Source organism: Plecotus auritus, assembly GCF_963455305.1.
Source record: "Plecotus auritus genome assembly, chromosome: 5".
Taxonomy (NCBI): domain Eukaryota; kingdom Metazoa; phylum Chordata; class Mammalia; order Chiroptera; family Vespertilionidae; genus Plecotus; species Plecotus auritus.
Window position 1 is genome coordinate 131,326,797 of NC_137776.1, and position 25,436 is coordinate 131,352,232.

General features: G+C 36.6%; 1 protein-coding gene across 28 annotated transcripts in view; it reads left to right on the forward strand.

The window, feature by feature from the left end:
* The window catches only part of PTPRD (protein tyrosine phosphatase receptor type D), a 2,215,209-nt gene that overhangs the window by 945,423 nt on the left and 1,244,350 nt on the right, over positions 1 to 25,436 (forward strand). For all 28 annotated transcript variants that reach the window (XM_080668837.1, XM_080668841.1, XM_080668865.1 and 25 more), the window contains one exon: positions 21,160 to 21,208. The gene's annotated coding sequence lies outside the window, so the exon portion shown is untranslated. The remainder of the gene's footprint in view (positions 1 to 21,159; positions 21,209 to 25,436) is intronic.

The window sequence follows — 25,436 nt, forward strand, 5'->3', positions numbered from 1 at the left end:
AGAAATATAATTTTTTTTTATGGAAATGGCTTATTTTTTACCTTGTCAAACATGTGGTCTTGAAAATTTGTCACTCATACATATAGACATGATTTAAATTTCTAAGTATAATAAGCTCTTAAAAGGAGATATATATTGATAAAATAATAGTAGTAATATGGTTATAGGCAAGACCAGTGCAAAAATTCCAGTTCAAATAACTCTTTGTAAACATAATGAATTTTCATAGTTTTATTAAGAGTTAAAATTTCTTATACTAGATGCTGAAATACAATTCTATAACAGAAAATGTTCATTCTAAAACATATAAATGCATTTATTCTAGTCAGAACTAAAATACTTCTCATCTCTCTTATTCTATACATAAATCATTTAGGTTACAAAGACTAGCTTCCCCTTCACAAAATCCATATATACCCTCACTTAAATTGAATCTTAGCTGACTTTGATAAATGAAATTTGGTTTTCAAGGTTGTTCCTATTATATTTTAATAAATTGAAAGAAATTTAATTAAATTTGGTTAATGGATTGTGTGTTCCTGTGGCATACCACTGAAATGGTATTGAATTCACTGGAGGTCTGTGGATTGTTTAATTGTGGCCTTATACCCACAGTTGAGGATTTGTCCCTGAGATGGGGGTACATATTTACACATATTCATCAAGTAGGATAGTTCTCTCACTTGAGTGCTAATGATCAAAAAAACAAAACAAAAAAAAGGCCAACTCTCAAATAACACACTTCTATGTTTCCCAATAAAAAAAATGAAATTTTAGAAATTTAAATCAAAATTATGTAAACCAAACTAATGCTATACATTTTTCAGTTTAAATAGTTGACAGAAAAAAATAAAATTATTTTCTGATCACTCATATATTTTACTTGGTATCAGTTGCAATTTATGTTAAAGAAAAGTAGTTAACACATGTTCACTCTTCCTAAAATTTCTGAGATCTCTATGCAGTTTATAGCTTATATAAACTTTATTTGCTGTTTCTCATAGTTTTGAAATTTGGGACACCAGAGCTGAGTATTAAAGCTGGTACTTACATTTTTTAGACTTCTTTGATTTGTTTAGTGCCTGTTTATACTTTGTTTTATTTGCCTAGGTGTCAATGACTCATATCCATGCAACAGGTGGAAGAACTCATCTCATTGTCCATTCCTGTCTAACCTAGACAGCCAAAGGCATTCTGACCCCAGCCTGCAGCATATGTTCGATCTTTATGTTTCACCTTTCCAGAAGCACCCATCTGTGCACTCTCGTTTATGCATCGCCCTTTCTCATTTCCCTTTAAGCAAATATTCGCAGCACTTTAACCTTAATCATTGTGCTCACAGGTTAAGTACAATCATGGAGCGAATCTATTTTTTTTCCCTACTCTTATTCTTGTGTATTTTGTAACACAAGCTAATCTTCTAAAACATAGCAGCTAAGTTAAGGACCTTTAGAAAAATAAATTTCTCCAGGATGAGACAAGTTATCATTCAAATTACTTAGAACTTTATAATAAGAGTTTGTAAGAGCTTGCTAAGTCTTTCACGTAGAGACAGATTTGGGGAAGAGATAATACACCAGTAATGGTTGACTGGCATTAATGGTCTTCATTATGTAAAGGGAAGAGAAGAACAGGGGAAAGGCAGTTTTATCTCAGTGAAGGAACATTTCAAAGCTTATCTAGAGAACATTAAGATACAGTAACACTGGAGAAACCCACATGTCTAGGAAGACCCCATCATAGCAAAGAATTTACATATATATATATATATATATATATATATATATATATGTAATCTAATAAAATCATAGATACACTTTACCTATAAAGAAAAAGAAGGAATCGGGTGTAGAATAAGTTTACGTATATATTACCTCATTTAATTCCTATAATGCTCTTTTGAGGCAGGAATTATAATCCTCATTTTATAATTTATAATTTAGAAGCACATTCTAAATTATAAATTATAAAATGAGGATTATAATTCCTGCCTCAAAATATCTTACAAAGGATAAAATTACAGTTGTTTAGAATGCACTGTTGACTATTGTTTCACCATGTACTTAACACTTTCTAGATGTTGTTTTTAATGACCATTGGTTTAAATGTAGAAATTTAATATATCAGTGAGGTCAGTAATTGTGGTCACATTCAATATTTCTAAGTCCATTTTATCTTTATATTAAAAAGGGCTGAAATTTAAAAAGAAACCAGTGTTATTTGCATCATTAATTTTATTACTTACCTTTTTCAGACTGAACTATTAACACATATTATATAGTCTTTTCCAAAAAGTCTAACTACCACAATTCTTGATAATAAAAACAAAGGTTATAGAAAAGAAGTGAGCAATGTTATCTAGTTTTGTGAAAAACAAAATATTGAAAATGTGTCTTTTTCTTTACTTTTTATTTTGGAACATGATCTGTTTTGCTGAAAGTAATAGATTATCTCCCCAGAAGAAGATTTATATGTGTATACATACTAACCCTCCAATCCTTAATCAGTTAAAGCCCCTTTTATGTATGTAGTGATATGACATATACAGCATGGAGCAAAAGTAGGTTTAAGTTTGTTCATATAGAAAATAATACAATAATTAATAAATGGTACACGTACACATGTGTTTCACGAATTCACAACTGCAAACCTACTTTTGCCCCACCCTGTAGAATCCACAGATTTATAATGACCAGGATCCTATAATTATTTATTCCTTACCATCTTCATACTCACCCCCAAGGACTCCAAATCCCCTTTCACCTCTACTATTTGTTTTTTTCTAGCATGTTTTGCCATCCAATATACTACATAATTTACTCATTTATTGTATTTAGTATTTATGGTCTGTTCCATCTTCGATAGTACAGCATCACCAGAACAATGATCCTTGTCTGTTCTATTCAACAGTGCATCTAAAATAGTTCCTTGTTATATTCTGAGCCAATAAATAGATTTATGATGACCAGATAACGTGTATTAAGAACAAAGAGCCTGGCATTGAGTCACTGATCTAAATATACCTAACTTCATCCTGTTAAACATAATAGATCATGCATAATTAATTTTAGGATGAAATAGTGAACATGTGATCTTACAATAGCCATATGCTATTATTTATATGACTCCACAAACAATCCCCAGATTATAGTTAACTGTAGAGTATAGAGGTTAAGACCACCATTTCCTAGCTATCATTATTTATTATTAGCTTGGACTAAAAGTTTCTTTAAGGGTAAGTTGACTTTAAAACCTCACAATGAAAACAAAATTTTTATCAGAAGTAATTATAGCTCAAATATTATGATAGCAAGTAAATGATTAAATTCTGGATCATATATACAAATGAAATTTGCATTTTTTTCTTCAGTGTGTGTACCCTGGATGATACTGAGGTTTTGTCTTCCTTTGCTTTGTTGATAGGTTCTTATTGCTTATTTTATTTTGTATTCCATTGTGCCCCTTCTTTCAAATTTTGAGCCATTTCTCAATGAAAATATCTAGGTTTCATTACCAATGGTTGGATGGCTTTAGCCAAACCATGAACTAGGAAAAAAAAAAAAGTCACCCTAAAAACCAAATGTATCATGAAGTGGGAGAAAAACACACACACAAACAAAAACAGTTTGTAGCATCACTAGCTGATATATTTTTATCACAGCTACTATTGGATGACACACTAATAAAATGTAGGAGGATAGTTCAGATTTTGTGAGGAAGGGAAAAATGTTCTTACACTAAGGGACTATTCATTAAACTTCGGTACAAAGAGGATTTTTTTTTATATAGCTAAGCTATCAGCCAGTGGATAAAAAGAGAAGGATGAACAGTTTTGCCCTAATTGTTATAGAACACTAGTCATGTCTTGTGAGATTCAGCCTAAAGATAAGCAGGGAAGAAAGAACAGATAAAGGCAGCTCATCAAGCAGCTGATGTTCTTTGTAGGAGAGGGCCTCTTAGTTGTCGGATGGGAAGAAGCAGGCAGATGTCAAAACTGTGTTCATCACTCCTCCCTCTACAATGATACAGATCCCATTATACACTTCTCACACTGAAACAACTGACTCTTCACATGCCAGGGTGCCAGACTAGAACATTTATTCCCCGTGAAATGCCTAATCTTAAAATAGGGGCTAACTGGCAGACGATGAAAAAAATGAATGAACGAATGGCGATCTTTGTATCCTCAGAGGAAGAGAATTTATTATGTTTGTGTCTTTTCAGTGTTCAGCAAAGAAACATACTGGGCTGTAAGTTGCCCACCTAAACTCTTCAGTTGTACTCTCCTGCCATTATTCAGTCTCAACTTAGACGTTCATTATAATCCTCTCAAATACTCTGTGTTATAAAAGGACTTAGCTAAAAAGTCCCCTTGTTCCTGTGCTTTCTCATACCTCTGTGATATCATTTTTTCACTGAATTAGTCTGTTCCACACACATATGAACACAGCGGAAAAGCAGCTCTCAATTGACAAACTGAAGTTTCCCAAAACCTTACCTGGTGCTCAGCTGCTTGGATGCATTTTACATGTTATCAAAGAAGCAAGCCCAGAGAGCAAAGGGAATAACTTGGGGGCAATTAGCAATTCTAATAATTCTGTTCATTAATAGAATATATGTCTCCATTTCTTCAGGTTTTTAATATAATTTGATAGAGTGTTATAATTTTCTTCATGAAGTCTAAGTATTCTGCATTCAATTAAAAGCTAGATCTTTTATAGCAATTTTTCTATTGTGAATGGTAGCATATATTCTACTATATTTTCAAGCTGGTTATTTCTGAACATAGAAAGGTGCTGATATTTGCAAGTTTTCTGAAGGCCTAGAAATGCTGGTTATAACAACTGAAATTATAGAAATATGGCCCGTGGTCAGCAAACTGCGGCTCATGAGCCACATGTGGCTCTTTGGCCCCTTGAGTGTGGCTCTTCCACAAAATACCACGGCCTGGACGAGTCTATTTTGAAGAAGTGGAGTTAGAAGAAGTTTCAGTTTAAAAAGTTTGGCTCTCAAAAGAAATTTCAATCGTTGTACTGTTGATATTTGGCTCTGTTGACTAATGAGTTTGCCGACCACTGGGTTAAACCATAGAATGTAAAATATGAAGAGAAAAATGGTAACTTAGAAGATAAATTTAAGGAAATAACTCACAATGAAATTCCAGAGAAATCAATATAATATGAGAAGAAGAATTTGAAGTACCCTTATGATAGAATGGGGAGAACCAGTCTATGTTACAAAGTCCCAGAAGGGAAGACTATAGATTTTGGAGAAAGGGCTATATCTAAACCTGGCCCAGGGCTGTGTTGGTGGGCCTCAGAGAAGCCCAAGAGGGCACTGATATATGGCTGTGGAGCTAAATATCGAGTAAAGGGGCATTTTTGATAAAGTGATATTGGAAGCTCATAAAAATCATTTGCCAAGATAGCACAGCTGAGTACAGTGACGCCAAGATTAAAACTCAAGTTCACATCTGTACAAATTCGTTTTCACTATGAGAGGGACTGAGTCATTAGAATGTAGAATAAGTGATGGGAAGCATTAAAAAGTGTGTTTACCCATGATGGATGTATGTATGTGTATATATATATATATATATATATATATATATATATATATAGAGAGAGAGAGAGAGAGAGAGAGAGAGAGAGAGAGAGAGAGAGAAATTTAAAAGCATGTAAATTTATATAGCTTGTAACAAAAAGTTGTATTTTTTAAAAAATAAAAAAGTTTTAAAAGTTCTGGGAAGCAATTAATAAAAAGGTTTATATTAGTTACCTCTAAAATTTATTTTGTAACTTTCCATATTTTTAAGTCATAAACATTTTATTATTTGTAATAATTTCATTAAAAATGACTTTTTAAAATAAAATATAGTACTCAAGATTTAGAAGGGCAAGAAACCACATTTTGAATTGGAATTTTTAAGGGAGGTAATAGTTTCTAACTATAATGAATTAAGGATAGAAAAAACAATAAAAAGATAGGCTCTTCCTTCTCTCCTTGCATATTCGTGTCACCCCATTTTTGCTTATTTTTTATCCTACCACACACAGTAGTTTAGGTTGTGTACTGTACAAGGAATCCTGTCCAAGGGGATGGAGAGATTTCATCCAGCACTAAGGTGGGGCTGTGCCCACCGGGAGGTTCTTGCATGTCTATGCCATGGTAGAACCAGGGGCCTTAGTTGTGAGGCTCTTGGTATTGAGGGAGTAGTAGGGAGAATGGGTCTTTACAACTAAGTGATGCACATGTGGCAGAACTCCATTTAATCTCCCTTCCTCTTCCCTATTGCTTATCATACCATAGAGGGCTCAGATACTGAATCAGCAATCAGAAAATGACTGCTTCAAAGGAAGTTCTAATCCTTATTAAATCCATGGCCCTGGGTACATTATTTAACCTCTTCAGGTCTCAGTGGTTTTATTTTTATCTGGGTCAAGGTTAATTTAAAAGATGCCTGGGGGTTCACTTTAATTTAGTTTTAATTTCATCTCAAGATGCCATAGCTTGACTTTCTTCTTTCGCTTCCAATGCTCAGAATATCAGAAGGGGTTTGAGTTGTGACCGAGTAAGGAGCAGTGCTTGGAAAAGGCCTTAAGCTGAGAGAAGGGTCAAGGATAATTATGGGATAAGATTGATTAAAGGGCCTAGGAATAAGAAGAAAGTAGAGAAAAAAGTAATCGTCATTAAAGTTCTACTTGTGGGTGAAATTTTTGTCATTTATACTAACTTCATAGTAAGTAAGGATATATCCTGGTTCTGAAAAATGCCATTATTTACTATGAAGTTATTTGAATATTTCCCACCAATTATCTCATAGTGTTAATAGTTTGTGAAACACATTTTGTGAAACTGTATAAAAAGTGTTATTTTAAGATGCAAAAGTTGAGAGTTCATGGAGAAATTCACCTGTAAAACTGACATACATGATAAGGAGTTCTTTGCTGAAATCTCGGTGTAATAGAAACAGTAAAATATGATGATAAAGAGCAAAACCTGGATGCCAAATACCGTGGATGGGAATCCAAGCCCCACCACTCACTATCTGGGTAATCTTGACAAAATCAGTTAACCTATCTATATATGCTTCAGTTTCCCATTTGTAAAATGAAGATACCAATAGTACTTAGCCCACATGCTTATGTGAATATTGGATGAATTAATATCTTCCAAGTACTTACAAATATGCTAGTCATAGTATGTGCTATATAATTTTTAGATTAAGTAATACATATTCTTAAGAATTGTAGGAAATGAGATTTCAAAACTGTGAAAAAGAAATGTAGCTATCCTTGAATGCAAAGGGCTTTTCCATGATGTAATTTTACCATAGAAACCAGAGTCTCTAATGTGTTCTTAGAGAGATGCGTGCTGTAGAAAATACACATGGTTAAAAGGAAACATATTTCCTGGAATCAAGTAATCAATTTAAGTCCTTTACCTCTTGCGCATGCTCACTCATTTACAGAAATGTGTGACCTGTGTGTCGCCTTTTCAGACTTTTCTGTTGGACTACACATGCATCTATGCAACCTGTACACCTTACTTCCTGCCATTTTCTCAACACGCTACTTCAGATTGCCATGCTTTTTTACACTTGATTCTTCTGCCTAGAAGCCACCTCTTTCTGCACCTGGAGTGATACCTATTTTTCTTCAAATTCTGTCCAACCCAAATGCCATCTCCCTGATCCTTTCTGACAGAGTTGATTTCTGATTTCTCTTTTCCCCTTGCGTCATTACAGTACTTTCAACATTGTATTGTAATTTTATTTTTGCTTACCTCTTCATCTACCGTATATTACTTCTTTATTTCTGTGCAACAAGTTACCCAAACTTAGTGGCATGAAACCATAAACTTCTATAATTTCACACATTTTCTGATGATCAAAGATTTAGGAGCAGCTTAGCTGGGTGGCTCTGGCTCAGGGTTTCTCATAAAGTTTTACTCAACATGTCGGCCATGCTGCAGTCTGAAGGCTTGACCAAGGCTGGAGAATCCACTCCTGAAGTGACTCACTCACAGGCTGGACAATTTAGTTTTGGCTGTTGGTGAGAGGCTCAGGTCCTTCTCATGCGGACCTGCATAAGTGTCCTCCTGATGTAGTAGCTAGCTCCCCCTGACCCCAGAAGAAGGGATCCAAGAAAGAACAAAGTAAATGCACAATGTCATCTGTGACCTAGTTTTGGAAGTGACACACTATCATTATAACTACATTCTATTGGTGGGAAATGAGTCACTGAGGTCAGCCCACACTCAAGGATGGGGATATTAAGTAAGCTCCACCTTTGAAGGGAAGAGTATCAAAGCATCTGTGTACATTATGTTAGAACCACCACTGTCTTTATATTGTTTTGCATATAAATACAGAGGGAAATGAAAGCATTTTATATAAAGAGATAATTTAAAGAATAATCACACCCTTTAGTGTTTGAATGCAGGAGAGCAAGACTATTAATTTGTGTTGGTTAACATAAAATATACATATGCTAATTTCAAAACAACTCCTCAAACTTAAAATATTTTAACCCAGCTCTTCCAATTTATAATTTGGTTTAAATATTGCTATGATACACTGAGTATTTAACTTGTAATGTTTCTATACTAAGAATCCTGCAGAGTACTAGATTGTTATGGACTGTGTTGCTACATATTTACATGAACAAGTACACTTCAGAATGGGTTCAGGTATAATTGCCGGTGTAGTGAGCCACATTGGATATTTAAATTGTTTCTATTCTGGTAAGCAAACGTAGACTAATTGGAATGCATTTAATTTATAATGACAAAGTGAATTATATCATTGATAAAATAAGCTTTCCTAGAATCTGATTTCTAAGAAAGCCAAATGAAATAGCTTTAGAAATCTCTAAAGCTCTAACTCAATCTTTAGTTTTTCAGACAAATGGGAATTTCTCACCTATAAATTCCTTGACATGAGTCAATTCATCTCCATTCCTGCTAATTACTTACTTTTTTTCTCAATCCCCAGACATTCTCTTTCTCTGACCCATCCACCAGTTTTCTTTATAATGGAATACTCTTGCCAAAAAATAGATCTGAATTTCATTAATGATTAAGTTTGTATACTGACTTGTGTGGTTTGTGAATAACATCATACATTCTAATTTAAAATCCTGAAAGACACGTTAAATTGAGGGCAGAATGTGTTTTATATTTTTATACCCAAATATTTAGAACAAATTTAAGATAATAATAGTTCAATTCATATTCTAATTTATGTACATAATTCTATTAGGCAATTTAGATACCAGTTTGAAAAATACGGTTTGGCACACACAATACAGTCTTTAATATTTTATCACATCCTACATTGCATTATTTCAGCTTTTTATTTGTCACTGTATCATCTAAAAGAAAACAATCAATCATCTCTCATGCATGTTGCTAGTCTTAGAATATTTGAGGCTAACACTACAAATGACATATTAGGTGATTGTTTTAAAATGTCTATGTATTAATAACAATTGACCTCCCTAAATAAAAAAATATATGGTTTTCTACAAGTAAACAATGGGAAAAGTATAATATGGTATTATCCTTCCAAGAACATTAAAGAAATACAAAGGGTACTTCTATTTATTGACTCTATGAATATGTTTATATATAATTCATGTATAACATATAGAACACTCAGATAGTAATTATTCTCCAGGAATTATTGTATTGGAATAATGTTTATTTTATCTGGCCTGTCTGCTCGAAAATATTCACAAAAATGCCTTTAATATTACCTATTTTTAATGTGGCATTATGACTCAAATATTAGAATAAACACAATATACACATAGTAACACCTACTCAAGTATAATGATAAATAATGTACACATGTGTTCCTTTGCACATGCATAAATATATGTACTATGGTTATTCGTAAGTAAATATATTTTTTCTAGTTAAATACAAACTCATCTAAAGGACATGTGTGCTCATGGGATCACATAGTCCAAAGAGAAAAATCTTCTGTAATGAATGCTAACAGGAATGCTGTTTTGTATTAACTCCATTATATAGCCCATCTTGAGAACTGACATAACACGCTGATAGCTGTGCACAAAGAAATTTTTCTAACTCACTTATCTTTGAATGCTTGTTTTTATTTTCTTGTGCTATGTTGTTATTAAGTGTTCTTCCTTTGAGTTCTAAAGTGATTCATACTGAACTGACCGTTTTAGGCAACAGGATACTATAAAATTGTAATGTCTGTATCATTAACTACTGTCCATTGTTTCTGTACGGGTGCAATGGCATTATCCTATACCCCTAACCAGGGCTCCACCCACTTTTACTCAGGCTGCAGTTGTCCTAGGTTGTTGGGAAGCAGACCTCTTCTTGGGTAATGAAAAGGTATTTAAGTAAGTCATGAGGATGTCACTCCTCCTATAAAGTCAGTGGGTGGGCTCTGTGCTGTGCTAAGAAAGGAAAAATGTCTCCAGGTGACAATTGAATGACAAGATTCTCACTTCAACAAAAGCTAATGATCAAGTGAAAAGTGACTTAACTTCCTCAATGACCTTCATTTTGGTTCTATACTAGGTCTGACTTTTAGGATTGAGGTTGCTTTCCCTTCTTACTATTCCTCTTAGATATTGGGGTGCTCTCTGGGAATGCCCTCATGCTCAAACACTTGGCATTTGTCCTCCAACCTTCTTGTAATGTGGAATGACTCCCTCTCACATTCTCAGCATTTCCTTCAGTGGCACTCGCTCTTATCTCTACCCCATTCTCATCATATTCTTTCACAGAGTCTTCCATGGACTATTAAAATCCAAGTGACAATAACAAAACTGTTTATCCTTTCTTCAAGGAGAAAGACTGCTCACTATTCAAACTTTTGCAGAAGAGAATCCTATATAATAAAAGCCTAATATGCAAATTGTCCCGTGAGTTTGACCAGGAGTTCGACCACTCGCTATGACATGTGCTGACCACCAGGGGAAGGCGTGGAACATGGCAGGCGTCGGCAATGGGGCACTGGCAGCGGGCGGCAGTGGAGGCGCTGCCGGCCCGATGGGCCCCAACAAGAGTGGGACTGCAGTGGGATGGTGGAGCAGGTGAGCAGGTGGTGTCAGGCCAAGGCGGGTCCGAGCGGGAGCCTGATTGCCCCACTGATTGCCCACAGATCACTACCAGTGGTGGCGACAGGGGATGGTGCCACCGCCTGGCTCCCAGGCGCTGAGGGAGCTGGGCAGGGGGCCCGGGCCTGATCAGTCATCTTGCAGGCGGGATGGTAGAGCAGGTGAGGGGGTGGCGCCAGGCCAAGGCAGGGTGCCAGGCAAGGCTGCAGGTCTGTGAGGCTGGGGATGCAAGCTGGGGCCCTATCCCCACAGGCCACCCCAAAAGACCCCACCTGTGCATGAATTCATGCACCGGGCCTCTAGTATAAATATAATATTAAATGTACATGAATGTGTGCATATACATATTTGTATTCTTTGCCCCTTTTGCAACAGAGAAAAGGAAACTAATATTTCCATATGTATGTTTATGAAGCGGGCTTATACCACTACTACTATGTATCCACCAACTGTAAACTATAGAAGTAAAAATGAAAACAGAAATAAAACCTAGAGTAGTTGCATATATTTATTTTCTAAATAGGTAAATCGTCACCATCATCGTCATAGTTGATATTTAATTAACACTCTGAGCCAGAACATTTCTACATGCTTTGCATACATCATATCAGTTAATCCTTGTAATCAAGCATGGACGTTTTGTATCTCCTTTTGAAGAAACTGAGTCCTAGTGTAATTTTAATATTATAATTTTTAATATTACATTCAAATAAAATATGTTCAGTTTTGTGACAAAATTTTTACCCAATATTATATTTATGTATTTATTACTAATAGAGTTGACCATTTTATGATGCTTATTGGTCAGGTGAAGCAATCCATGCAATTTCATCTTTTTTATTTGTAGGTAATCAACTAAGTACTTGCTCTTAAAGATATAACATGTTGAAAATTATGCAATAGTGAAAAAAAACATGCAACAAAGTTTTATTTAGGATGTGATTAATTATTGATATTTGAGAGTAAAAACAGCACAATATACATTTAGTAAAATCCTCTTAAAGATTTTATACATTACTAGAGGCCCGGTGCACAAAATTTGTGTACGGAGGGAGGAGGGTGTCCCTCAGCCCAGCCTGCACCCTCTCCAATCTGGGATCCCTTTTACAATCCAGGACTGCTGGCTCCCAACTGCTCACCTGCCTGCCTGCCTGATTGTCCCTAACTGCTTCTGCCTACCAGCCTGATCACCCCCTAACCACTCCCTGCCAGCCTGATTGATGCCTAACTGCTCCCCTGCTGGCCCGATTGCCCCTAACTTCCCTCCCTTGCCAGCCTGGTCACCCCTAACTGCCCTCCTCTGCCTGCCCGGTCACCCCTAACCGCCCTCCCATGCTGGCCTGATCACCCACAACTGCCCTCCCCTGCTGGCCACCTTGTGTCCATATGGGGGTGGCCATCTTTGACCACATGGGGGCTGCCATTTGTGTGTTGGAGTGATGGTCAATTTCCATATTATCTCTTTATTATATAGGATTATAAGAAAATTATAAGGAAGTTAATCAGCGATATATGACAACATTCAGCACATAGTGTTACAGTGGTATTTCAAAATGTTTAACAGCATTAGATAGCTTTTGAAATAATCATGACTAGTATTCACAAATATATTACTAGGATTTATGTGTCACTGGATTTTTCTTTTTTGAAACTAAAATGCCATGAATTGTAAGACAAATCATTATTTTGTAGAGCTCTACCAAAGGAAAAGTAGAGCTAAATTATTCTTTTGGGTATGCATTGTGATTTTAGAGATGTTCAAGTTTGAAAAACAACATATGGTGAACACATGTAGCAGTAATTGTTACTATTGGAAAAATTATGAGGTAGTGTTTATGAGCAAGGGAAATCAGCACAAGCACACAGGGCTGGTGGGAGTGGAAATTGGTACATTCTTTCCCAGGTTCTTTCGGTAATACCAATCATTCAGATCTTGATTCTGTAGTTCCTCTTAACCAAAAGAAATGGTGACAGACATGCAAACATTTCAGAGCCCCTTCTATGCATTAGGCACTGTTCTAAGTACTTGTTACATATTAACAATTGTGAAGCTCATGTACTAACAGAATATAGAAAATGATTGTGATATATTGCACAGAATAGATTGTAGAAGAGTACTAGAAATATGACTCTAATTTGTAAATGTGGTAGAAACATTGTACATACCCCATAATAAATGATTGACATAATATATTTAGCCAACCAAGTTTTCATTTCCGTTTGGGTTTGGTTTTATAAATGTAAACCATGTTTGATTATTAAAAATGTAAATAGTTCACATGGTCATGTTTCTAACTTACTAATTGTGTGTGTCCTGTTTTTATTGTTTGTGTAAAGCTTTACTTGTTCTTAAAACAGTCTTTACTAGATTCTGGGCTTTGAGAGTCCAGGACTGGATACCTGTCTTCTGTTGAGTTAGCACCAACTCAGTGGTTCTCAAAGCGGGGTGTCCAGCTCGGCTGCGTCAACAGCCTCTAGAACTTGTCAGAAATGCAAATGTGGGGAGTCTACTCTTCTCCTATTTTATCAAAAACACTAGGAGACGAACGCAGTTATTTCTGATGTTCTGTGAAGTTTGAGAGGCACTGTGATTACTCATATTCGGTTAGAAGGAAGCAAGCTAATTTTTGGGGGGCAGCTATCAGGAATCAGTCACCACAGTGGGCACTTCAACTACATTACTTCATTTAATTTCTAATAGTGTCTAAGACTCTATCATTAGCAAGTTCCTCTCCTGACTAGATCTATGCCCTTGGGCAAATTATTTAATTGCTCTGTTTCTCAGTTAATTTATTCTATAAAGTAGATATAAGAGAAGTGCCTACCACTTAAGGTTGTTGGGAGTATTAATTTAAATTGACTAGTGTCTGAAAAATCCTATAACACATAATTTTTACATGTGTTTGTGATCATTATTATTCTTTTGGTCTATAATCATTATTGAGGTGTCAAAAAAGTTAAATAATTGGCCAGATGTGATACAGCTAAAATTTGATCCTAGGTTTGCTACTGCCTGAATTTGTTCCTGGGTTTGAATGGAGATACATATGCATTTTTTAAATGGAGAATAGAAAATTGAAGTTGTTAACAGGAATAACTTTAACCACTTAAAAGTGTGTGGAAAGTTATGTCATAACAGGAGAGAGGGGCAGGTATAGAATGGTGTTGGATTGGGAATATTTCACATTAGTGGCTACTATAACGGGTAGGTAACTGTTGAGAAAGAATAGTAATGATGAAATATGAGCAACATATAGCACTCGTTGTGCGGTAACACAGCAAAGAAAAAAAAAGCGAACAACAATTTTAGTATATCAGCTTTCTTTTCCAGAATTAAGAAGTTTGACAGGATTTTATGTAATGTTACCAAGATGAGGTTTTGGGGGGCAGTTAGAGTGGAAGAGAGAGTGAGCAGAGACAGAGAAGTCATGGGGTAGTTCACATACATGATCTATAACTATCTCATCACAGGAGTAATTAAATTGTTTCTTAGCTTTACAAGCCTTGTCAATATTGCTAAAAATGAAGATTCTGATTCATATTTCTGCATGAGGGGCTGAGATTCTACATTTCTAACAAGTCCAGAACTATCAGTGAGAATCTACAGCTTAGCAGGTACGCCAGATGATTTGTATGTGCATTTAGTTTGAGAGGTACGGCTGTATATCTTATTTTTGCCTCTGAGATGGTAATTGGCAAAAAAGTGGTAAAAGGAAAAGAATAGGAAAACAGGGTATTTTCCAGTGGCTCATTAAAGTAGCCAACCATGCAGAGTACCTAGGCCCAAATATGCTATATATTTTCAGATGAGGGAGGGATAAGGATCTAACAGTCATGATGGCAGTCACAGAATTGAAGCTCCAAAGCTTATCTGTACGCCTGCAACAGTTGAAGTGACATGAAAATGAATGTTGCTATGGTAACCAATTAATTTACATGGAGGTTAAATCAATCCTGTGAACTTTCACTCATTTTTATAGCCTTTCCAGTATAACTATCTCCAGTAACTAAAGGATCATTATATTATGCTTGAAATTACAATTTACAATTGTAATTTTTTCTCAAATGTAGGTAATTATATAACATGGCACGTTTACCATTAGCATTATTATTTTTTTAAGCTTTATGTATTAGTGGAATGTCAATTTAGGAAAATTATGACAATGTCATTTATAAAAAAGGGTTTGGAAGATCTCTGTAATATACCCATTAATAGATGGAGACTTTTATTGCCAAGCATATCAACACAGTATGAAACATTTTTACAAAATTTCAATGTTTTGAATAACTTGGAGAGGCATTTTTCAGGAGAGTGATGTGTAAGAATGAAAAAAAAACAAAACAAAATGATCTATACATTTTCTTTTATTTATTGGTGTATTTTTAATCCTCACCCAAGGACATGCTGAGAGAGAGAGAGAGAGAGAGAGAGAGAGAGAGAGAGAGAGAGAGAGAAAGGTGATTTACCTTCCATATGTGCCCCAACTTGGATCGAACCCGCAACTCATGTATGTGCCCTGACCAAGAATAAAACTTTCAGTGCACAGGACAGCACTTCACCCACTGAGACATTCTGGCTGGGCAGGATCCATACATTTTATTTTATTTTAAATACGTTTTTACTGATTTTTAGAGAGAGATGAAGGGAGAGGGATAGAGAGATAGAAACATTGATGATAGAGAAACATCAGCAATAGGCTGCCTCCTGCATGACCCCTGCTAGGGATAGAGGCCACAACCCCGGCATGTACCCTAACCAGGAATCTAACCAGTAACCTCTTGTTTCCTGTGTCGATGCTTAAACACTGAGCCACACTGACCAGGCAGATCTATACATTTTAAATTAAGACAAAATTGATTGCTTAATGTTGTTTCTATATCTATTGAACACCAGAAATAGTTGTAAAAATTATTTTCATTTTATACCTTTTTATTAAGGATAAAACTTTATGTAGGAGTTTAACATTTTAGGGTTTCATAAGCACAATTTCAAAACAGATATTCTGTTACAAATATGTTAAAGGCACCACTGCCAAAACGCTAAAATACAAATTTCAGCCTATTATGCTTATTGCCTACCTTTTTTCAAATCCTGCATTTTGGTATGTAGTAGTTTCCAAATAATTTTCAATTATGTAATGAAATCCTCACAAAAGTCCTAGGAGGTTAATGGTTTGTCTTGGTGTTAATTTACAAATAACTCTTTTCTCAGTAGACTTTAGGTTATGGAAGACAATGATTGTTATTTTTTGTTACCTTTATTTCCCATCTACACCAATAAAAGAGAAACATGCAAATTGACCGTACCTCTGCTATGCCTACAAGCCACGCTCACCAGCCAATCAGGAGTGAGTATGCAAATTAACCCAACCATGATGGCTGTGGCCACGGAGCTGGAGCAAGCAGGAGGCTTTGGGTTGCCCCAGCAATGGAGGAAGCCAAGCTTCCCGCCCACTCTGGCCGGCCCTGGCCTCCACTCAAGGCTACAAAGTTTCAATTATAGAAGATAAATAAATCCCAGATACCTGCTTTCAGCCGGCCCTGGCCTCCACTCAAGGAGGCGCTGAGAAAAAAAGAAAAGAAAAGAATAAATGGAGGGCTGGAAGCTTGGGTCACCGGGGGGTGATCAGGCCAGGATGGGATGGCAGATGTGGGTGATCAGGCTGGTGGGGGGTGGGGCCATTGGGGGTAAGCAGACCAGCAGGGGGGCCAGTTGGGGGTGAGCAGGCCATCAGTGGGGGTCACTTGGAGGTGATCAGGACAGCGGGCGAGGAAGTTGGGGGTGATCAGGCTGGCGGGGGCGGGACATTTGGGGGTGAGCAGGCTGGCGGCAGGGGACAGTTGGGGGCAAGAAGGCCAGCAGGCAGAGTGGTTAGGGGCAATCAGGCAGGCAGGCAGGCAGGTGAGTGGCTGGAGCCAGCAGTCCCGGATTGTAAGAGGGATGTCCAACTACTGGTTTAGGCCCAATCCCTGTAAACCAGAAGTAGGACAACCTTCGAGGGGTCCCAGATTGGAGAGGGTGCAGACCGGGCTGATGAACATCCCCCCTCCATGCATGAATTTCGTGCACCAGGCCACTAGTAATATATAAAGCATGTTATTTCATAGTAGAAAATTAATGACTTCAGACAAATTTGAGTACCCAAAGAATATGTTACAGAATTTTCTAGCACATTAAAATGTATCCAATTGATTTAAGCAATCTAGTTGAACTAAAAGGGTGATATAAAGCACACTTTTTTAAAATAGCAGTTTTATTGGGATACTAGTAACCCTGTGCATGAATCCATGTGCCAGTAGGTCACTGCTGCCCTCCTGTAGCTCCCCCCATCTCCCTTCCCCCTGCCCCCCCATAGCTTGCTGCCCTGCCCCCTCCTGTAGCTCTCTGCCACCTGCTTGTAGTTCACTGCCCCACCCTCCTGCAGATCCATGATCTGGTGGTCATTATGTGGTTGGTCGTTATGCCTCAGGGCATAACAAGTAATCAGCATATTCCTCTCTTATATAGGATGAGTTACATACCATAAATTTCACCTTTTTTTTTTTTACATCCTATTTAAGTGTACAATTCAGTATATTCAGCATTCAGCAATGAACAACCAGTATCACTCCCTAATATTGGAACATTTAAGTGTTCATTATGTATTGAGAGTTTACAGTATGCTAGGTCTCACTGAAACAGTCTACTTTTTATCCAAACAGATTGTCTATAATTATAAGACTTCCAATTCTGAGATAATAAGCTTGACAGTCTTAAAAGAAGACTTCAGTTTAAAAAACATTATTTTTATTTTTCTAAATGGATAGAAGACTATTTGGTTTTCCAAAAGAAGCATTTCTAATAGCCTATATCAGTGGTCGGCAAACTGCGGCTCGCAATCCACATGCGGCCCGTGAGCTGCGGTTTGCCGCTCTGTTGACTAATGAGTTTGCCGACCTCTGGGGATAGGGGCTTAATCACAAGGAAAAACAACAGCCTGTAATTATTGGAATTGAGAGTCTAGGTCAGTGGTCGGCAAACTCATTAGTCAACAGAGCTGCAAACCGCATGTGGCTCACGAGCCGCAGTTTGCCGACCACTGGCCTATACCAAAATTGTGCATATAACAATTTACATAATTTGCAAAATCCTACGTATTCTAATATTTATTGGCAGAAAATTCTAGAAATTGGCATGTTTGATAAATAATGTACATTTTCAATTTAGCATTTAATAAACTGGATACTTTGGTGCTGTGACTGTCTAAAATTAATCCTAATATATTGGAATTATAAGACCAGAAGGTTTTTTCATTTATTTACTATTCATGTAGATTTATTTTAAAAATTAAGATTGCAGTCAGAAAAATCACCATCTGAAATGTTATTCCAGGAATTCCTCCAATGTCTAGTCATATCCAATAAATCCATCCATTAATGGCATTAATCAATCTATAAGAATACTAATTCAAGTACAACTCTTCAAATAATTTACAGTTCATATAAACATTACTCTGAAACCTTCTTTCTTTGACATGGTAGGTTTAGGATATTAGAATTCCAAATTAACAATCATTCTTCTGAGGTTTGGTTACTTGGCTTAGCATAAGTCCCTTCCAAATAGTTATTTGACCAAAGATAAGTTGTACAGATGAGAAAAGTATACACTGAGTGGCCAGATTATTATGATCTCTGAACGCATAATAATCTGGCCAATCAGTCCATATTCTATACAATAGAAGGCTAATATTGCAAATTGTCCCCTCGACCAGGAGTTCGACCAGCAGGCAGGCCGGCCAACCGCCCATGTCCCCTCCCCCTGGCCAGGCGGGCCGGACCCTACCCATGCACGAATTCATGCACCGGTACACTGAGTGGCCAGGTTATTATGCGTTCAGAGATCATAATAATCTGGCCACTCAGTGTATAAATCTGATAAAATTCATTTAGCCAGAATCTTATTGTATGAAATAAAATTTCCTGAAATGCCTCAAGGATAAAACTCTAATCCAGCGACAATGTCATTGACAGTTTAATAACATACCACAGATCTATCCCCTAAAATAGTTATTAATATCATGTTAAAATTAGCTTTTCCTCTTTAAATATATCCCAATAATCAATATTCTTACCTGAGTCGAACTGCATGTTGCTACTAACATTCAACCTTTAATCATTTGTCCCAAATTTAACTTCATGTGCCACTTGATAAAAACGGAGAGTAGGGGGGCAGGTCACTATAATTACTTGAGTTTTTGAAGTATTCAGATCACACTAAATTCTTGGGAAAGACTTCGTCTTTAATGAATGTTAGTAGGAAGTGGATCTTCTGAAGCCATCTTCTTATTCCTTGCTTCTGAGGGGAAACGAAGGCAGAAAGCAATAGAAGAATGGCCGGGCTGGTGTGGCTCAGTTGTTGAGCATCAACCTATGAACCAGAAGGTCATGGTTTTATTCCCAGTCAGGGCATATGCCAAGGTTGTGGGTTCAATCCCTATCGTGGGGCGTGCAGGAGGCAGCCGATCAATGATTCTCTCTCATCATTGATGTTTCTATCTTCCTCTTCCTTCCTCTCTGAAATATATATATATGAACTGGGAGGTCTACAAGCTTACTTCATGTGCATTGGGGTTTGTAGAAGGACTGGGCAGTAGAGACCTCTGCTAATGTTAGTAAACAACTTCTACTAACTTGAGAACATAGATGTGGAGTAATGGCCAATAACTGGAGTGAAGCACAATGAATTGAGAAGTAAAAACTCAGTGTACAGTTAATTTTCTGCTACCAATTAGCTCAGTAACTTTGACCAAGAAAATCAGAGCATTCCTTATTAAAGATTTCACTCTACACCTGCACTTCAATTTGCAGAAAGACAGTAAATATTGATATGAACATTTAAACCTCAGAAAGAGTGATATTTTGTTTTCCTCTAACATTTCATAAAAAAATTTTATTTCACTCAAGTGGTTCTTTTTAGTGTCAGAATCATTTTCACGTATGATAATCACTCTTCGGTGTTAAATATCATCCCTTTGTTAGATAAACTATGTTATATAACAGTTTCTTCATTTATAGTATAAAACAGTTGAAACAATTTAATATATAGATGTCTGAGAAAAACATATACCCCAAATAATATCATTCATTAAAGCACTGATATAATAAATGTAATCTATTAGTTTCTCTTTTCTATTAACTTATATTGCAATGTGTTACACAGTGGAACACCTTCCTCCATACCAGTCATTCATGAGTTTGCTAAAGGGTTCATAAATACTACTGATTTCTTCATTAAGGGTAGAATTTAAATCTTCAGTTTGCTTCTTTTATTTATCTAGAGCAGTATCTGCATAAAAACAAGCCAATTTAATGGCTTACTAAATGTATTTTTATTAGTAAGTTACCACTGCATCAAAATGATTTAAAAAATCACATTAACTGTTAAATATGATCATGTGTGATGATAACCAAATAGCTTGATTTACACACAATTATATAAACCAATGTCCTGTCATGTTATGGTCAAACTCAATATCTTAAACAATTTAAGATGTATACTGAACTATGTGGTACAATGCAGTCTTCAAAATTATGACAGAATATTTATATTCATGGAGAGTTATATCTTACTCAATGATTAAAACAGATTAGATAAAGATAAAAATAGGATTATCATATGATAACCACATTTGTGTATGTTTGTGTATGTGTTGCATGTGGGGGTGTGTGTATTTGTCATAATGTACTGAGAAGCTCCTCTAAAATAATATATGCAAAATACATTTTGTCATTCATTGTAATCTTGATGCAAAGGAGACAATAAAAATTATCTGCTTGTTTGTCATCCCTGCATTAAAGATCTCAGGTTAGAGTAATCTTAAGTCACAATAGTTGATGTGAGCGGAATAATTGTACTGCTATTTTACAAATATCATAGTCAAAATTGTGTGTTAAATTACTAATTACTCATGCACTATAATTTTTCATAATATTGAATCACTGTTTAACATTTTGTGGTGTTTGAATTAAAATGCGATACCAGTACTAATAGAGAATGTGTTCGGTTGTATTTTTCTAGGTCTCAGGGTGGTGAATTTTTGTGTGAATTCCTAACCTGTGAACTTATGGTAAGATGATAATTCATATACTAAATTTTGGAGTTTTTTTCCTTTATATGCTTGATAGTGTTCAGTAAAAGTAACAGTAAAGGAAATTTGTATGATCCACTTGATACTTTACTATATATTTTCGTAAATATAGAAGACACTATGTGATATTTTCTAACATAATGTTTATGTTCTTTGGTAGATAATAGTAATATAGTCATTTGTTATAGTCTTTGCTAGGATACCAAGTGAATTTGAAGGCATCATTCAGAAAGGTAAAGATTTATATCATTGGAAAATAGTTCTTTAGACATAAACGACAATTTTATATATTAAAATTTTTATAGTGAGGTCTACTTGATGCCAATAAACAAAGGTAATGAGTTATTGAAAGTAAAACTTACTTTATCATTTGTCAAGATTTATCAAAAATTGGTTGTTCTATGAAAGCTTGATGTTAGAGCTTGAGAGAGTTGAATGTAAAGTATGTAGCTATGGAAATAGAAGTAGTAAGAAATAACTAGTGACTTCTAAAGTGGTATTTTGGACATTATATATTTGTTCATTTCAGTGGTTAAATGCATTTAATAACATTGGCAAAAATGTAAATTTGGGCTATCGGAACAATTTTTAGAGTTTATCGGTTCCTTAAATAAACACGATAAAGATTTAGATTATAATTGAAATATAATACATATAGTTTGGGCATTTTTAAAATTCATTTTATATTTGGGGGAAAATTATATCCTTGGAAGCACAAAGACAATTGACTTAAACTCCTGTTGATTTGGTCCTACAGCATTATTGACATGTATCTTGAAGAAGTTGTATAGGTGTCTGTAGGCACCTACCACCTCTAGGAACTCTCAAGTGTACTTTTTGGCCACATTTTATTAGAAATACTCAACAAATGATTATTAAAAACAAGTACCATATAGAAGCAAAGGGGAATTCTTCTGCCCTACTAAGAGGACTTAGCTGATAATGAAAGAAATTTTTATGAAATACACTATCTGGATATGCATAGACCAATAAGTTTATACCCCAGTTTAGCTTATATTTCACAAATATACCTAAGTAAAGTTATTGACAAATTATTTCAATTTGTAAACTGTTACAAAAGTTTTAGAAAATTTACTATTATCTTCGATATTCTTAATCTTCTTATGTAAACATAATATATATAGAACATATTGCTCATATCTTAAGTGCACAGTCTCAGTGAATTATCACAAAATGAACATACCCACATAACCTGCACTCACATAACTTAAAAAGCAAAATGATAAAACATTAAGGTACCTTGAAGTCCCACTCCCTTGCTTTTCTTTTCTAGTTAATTGTACCCACAGAGTATAAACATGATGCTGACTTGTAGAAGCGTAGTTTACTTTGCCTCCTTTTTTTACATTCTATGAATAAAATTATACAGTAGGTACTGCTTTACTTCTCGTATTCAACATTACAGTTGTAATATTATGTGCAGTGGAAAATCACTTTTTGTTGTGTGGTATTCTGCTGTGTGAATATCCCAAATTATGATCATTTCCCCTATTTATAAACATTTGGGTAGCTTCCAGACTTTAGCTCTTATGAATAGTGGTCATATGGACATCTGGAATATGTCTTTCAGAGATTGCATGTGTGTATATTTTGGATGTATAGAACATGTTCTGCTTTAATAGATACTGACAGTTGACCAGAGAGGTTATATCAGTTTTTGACAGCTGGATGTGAGAATTTAGTTGCTTCATATACTCACTAACACTTGGAATTTTTCATCATTATATTTTAGCCATTCTGATGTGTGTGTTGGACTATTTTAATTTGAATATCTTGAAGGCTAATGTATTAAACACTGTTTAAGCTTATTTGTCATATTTATGATTATTTATCATGTGGATATTTTTATGTGTATGTCTTTTGATTTTTCTACTATATTCTTTTTATTACATTGCCTACCCATGTTTAATATAGATTTAAAAATGTTGTATATAGTATTCAATCCTCTTTGAAATGCTCAGCGATATGTTGGATTTGGCTCAAACTGAGTCACAAGAGCCAACTGTTAAAGCATTAAGAAAGTCAGGAGCTGCTTGGTACTTTGAAAATCTGCCATTGTAGACGTATTTATACTACATACATTGGCAAACACTAAAACCAGGACTTTAGTCTTTCTTCTGGAGAACTAGTTGTCAAACATTTACTGGCACACACCCAGATATTTATTTTGTATAGTTTTATAATTCAGTGGATTTTCTTCTTACTCACCTGATGGTGTCTTTTAATGAATAGAAATTCTTAATTTTAACACATTCTGTTTTATTAGGTTTGTTACTTGTATGATTCAGGTTTTTGTCTGTCCTTTTAAAGAAATATTTGTTTTTTCCATGGTTGCTAAGATATTTTTCTTATGGCTTCCTTAAAAGCTTTATTGTTTAAATGTTCACATATACTGATTATCAGGTTTTAAAGGTATTGTTCTATGTTGTTACCTTGTGCATTCAATATAGTAAACGGTATAGATTTTAATTAGAAGAGCAATTGCTTTGTGTGGATTACATCATTTTATTGTGAAATTAATCCTATATAATAAAAGAGTAATATGCAAATTGACCATACCTCTGCTATACCCACCAGCCACGCCCACCAGCCAATCAGGAGGGAATATGCAAATAAACCCAACTAAGATGGCTGCAGCCACAGAGAGCAGGAGGGAGGCTTGGGTTTCCCTGGCAATGGAGGAAGCAAAGCTTTCCGCCTGCCCTTGCCGGCCCAGGCCTCCACTCAATGCTACAAAGTTTCAATTATAGAAGAAAAATAAATCCCAACAGAAATGGTGGCAGCCATGGAGCTGGAGAGAGCAGGAGGCTAGGGTTGCCCGCAGCAATGGAGGAAGCTAAGCTTCTGTAGCACTGGCCTGCTTTGGCCTCTGCTTAAGGCTACAAAGTTTCAATTATAGAAGATAAATAAATCCCAACAGAAATGGCTGCCACTATGGAGCGAGCAGAAGGCTTGGCTCCACTCCAGGCTACAAAGTTTTAATTGTAGAGGATAAATAAATCCCAGATCTCAGGGCCTCCACTTGGGTCACTGGGGGGCATGGCCGGCCTGCAAACCACCACAGGCTCCTCGCTCAGGCCGCCCCACACCCCAAGGGAACCCCCACCCTGATCTGGGACACACTTCATGGCAAACCAGCTGGCCCCCACCCAAGCACTAGGCCTCTATCCTATCTACTAAAAGAGTAATATGCAGATTGATCATCACTCCAACACACAAGATGGCTGCCCCCATGTGGTCAAAGATCCTGCCCCCATGTGGACAAAAGATGGCCACCACAAGATGGCCAGCAGGAGAGGGCAGTTGGGAGGAACCAGGCCTGCAAGGGAGGGCAGTTGGAGGCGATCAAGCCTGCTGGGGAGGGCAGTTAAGGGTGACCCAGCTGGCAGAGCAGGGAAGTTGGGGGTGACTGGGTCTGCAGGGAAGGGCAGTTGAGGGAGACCCAGGCTTGCAGGGGAGAGCAGTTGGGGGCAACCAGGCCTGCAGGGGAGGGCAGTTAGGGGTGACCAGGCCTGCAGGGGAGGGCAGTTAGGGGCAAACAGGCTGGCAGGGGAGCGGTTAGGCATCAATCAGGCTGGCAGGGGAGTGGTTAGGGGGTGATCAGTCTGGCAGGCAGAAGCAGTTAGGGGCAATCAGGAAGGCAGGCAGGCGATCAGTTGGGAGCCAGCAGTCCTGGATTGTGAGAAGATCGGGCCTAAATGGGCAGTTGGACATCCCTCGAGGGGTCCCAGATTGGAGAGGGTGCAGGCTGGGCTGAGGGATACCCCCCCCCCCCGTACACGAATTTCATGCACCGGGCCTCTAGTATATAAATATGAAGCCACTAATACTTATGTTTATTTAATAATTTAATGTTGCTGTTTATAAACAATTGATAGTATTTTGTGAAGATAATTTATGTACTCATGCATTGTCCACTACCAGTGTCACACACCATAGTCAGTTATGTGGCCAATATTTTGAAAAATGTATTCAGCAGCATAAACAACTAATATTTGATAGACTGGTGTGGCTCAGTGGTTGAGTGTTGACCCATGCACCAAAAGGTCGCTGGTTCCATTCCAGGTCAGGGCCCATGCCTGGGTTGCAGGCTTGATCCCCCAGTAAGGGATATGCAGGAGGCAGCCCATAGATGTTGATATTTCTCTCTAATTGATGTTTCTATCTCTCTCTCCCGCTCCTTTCC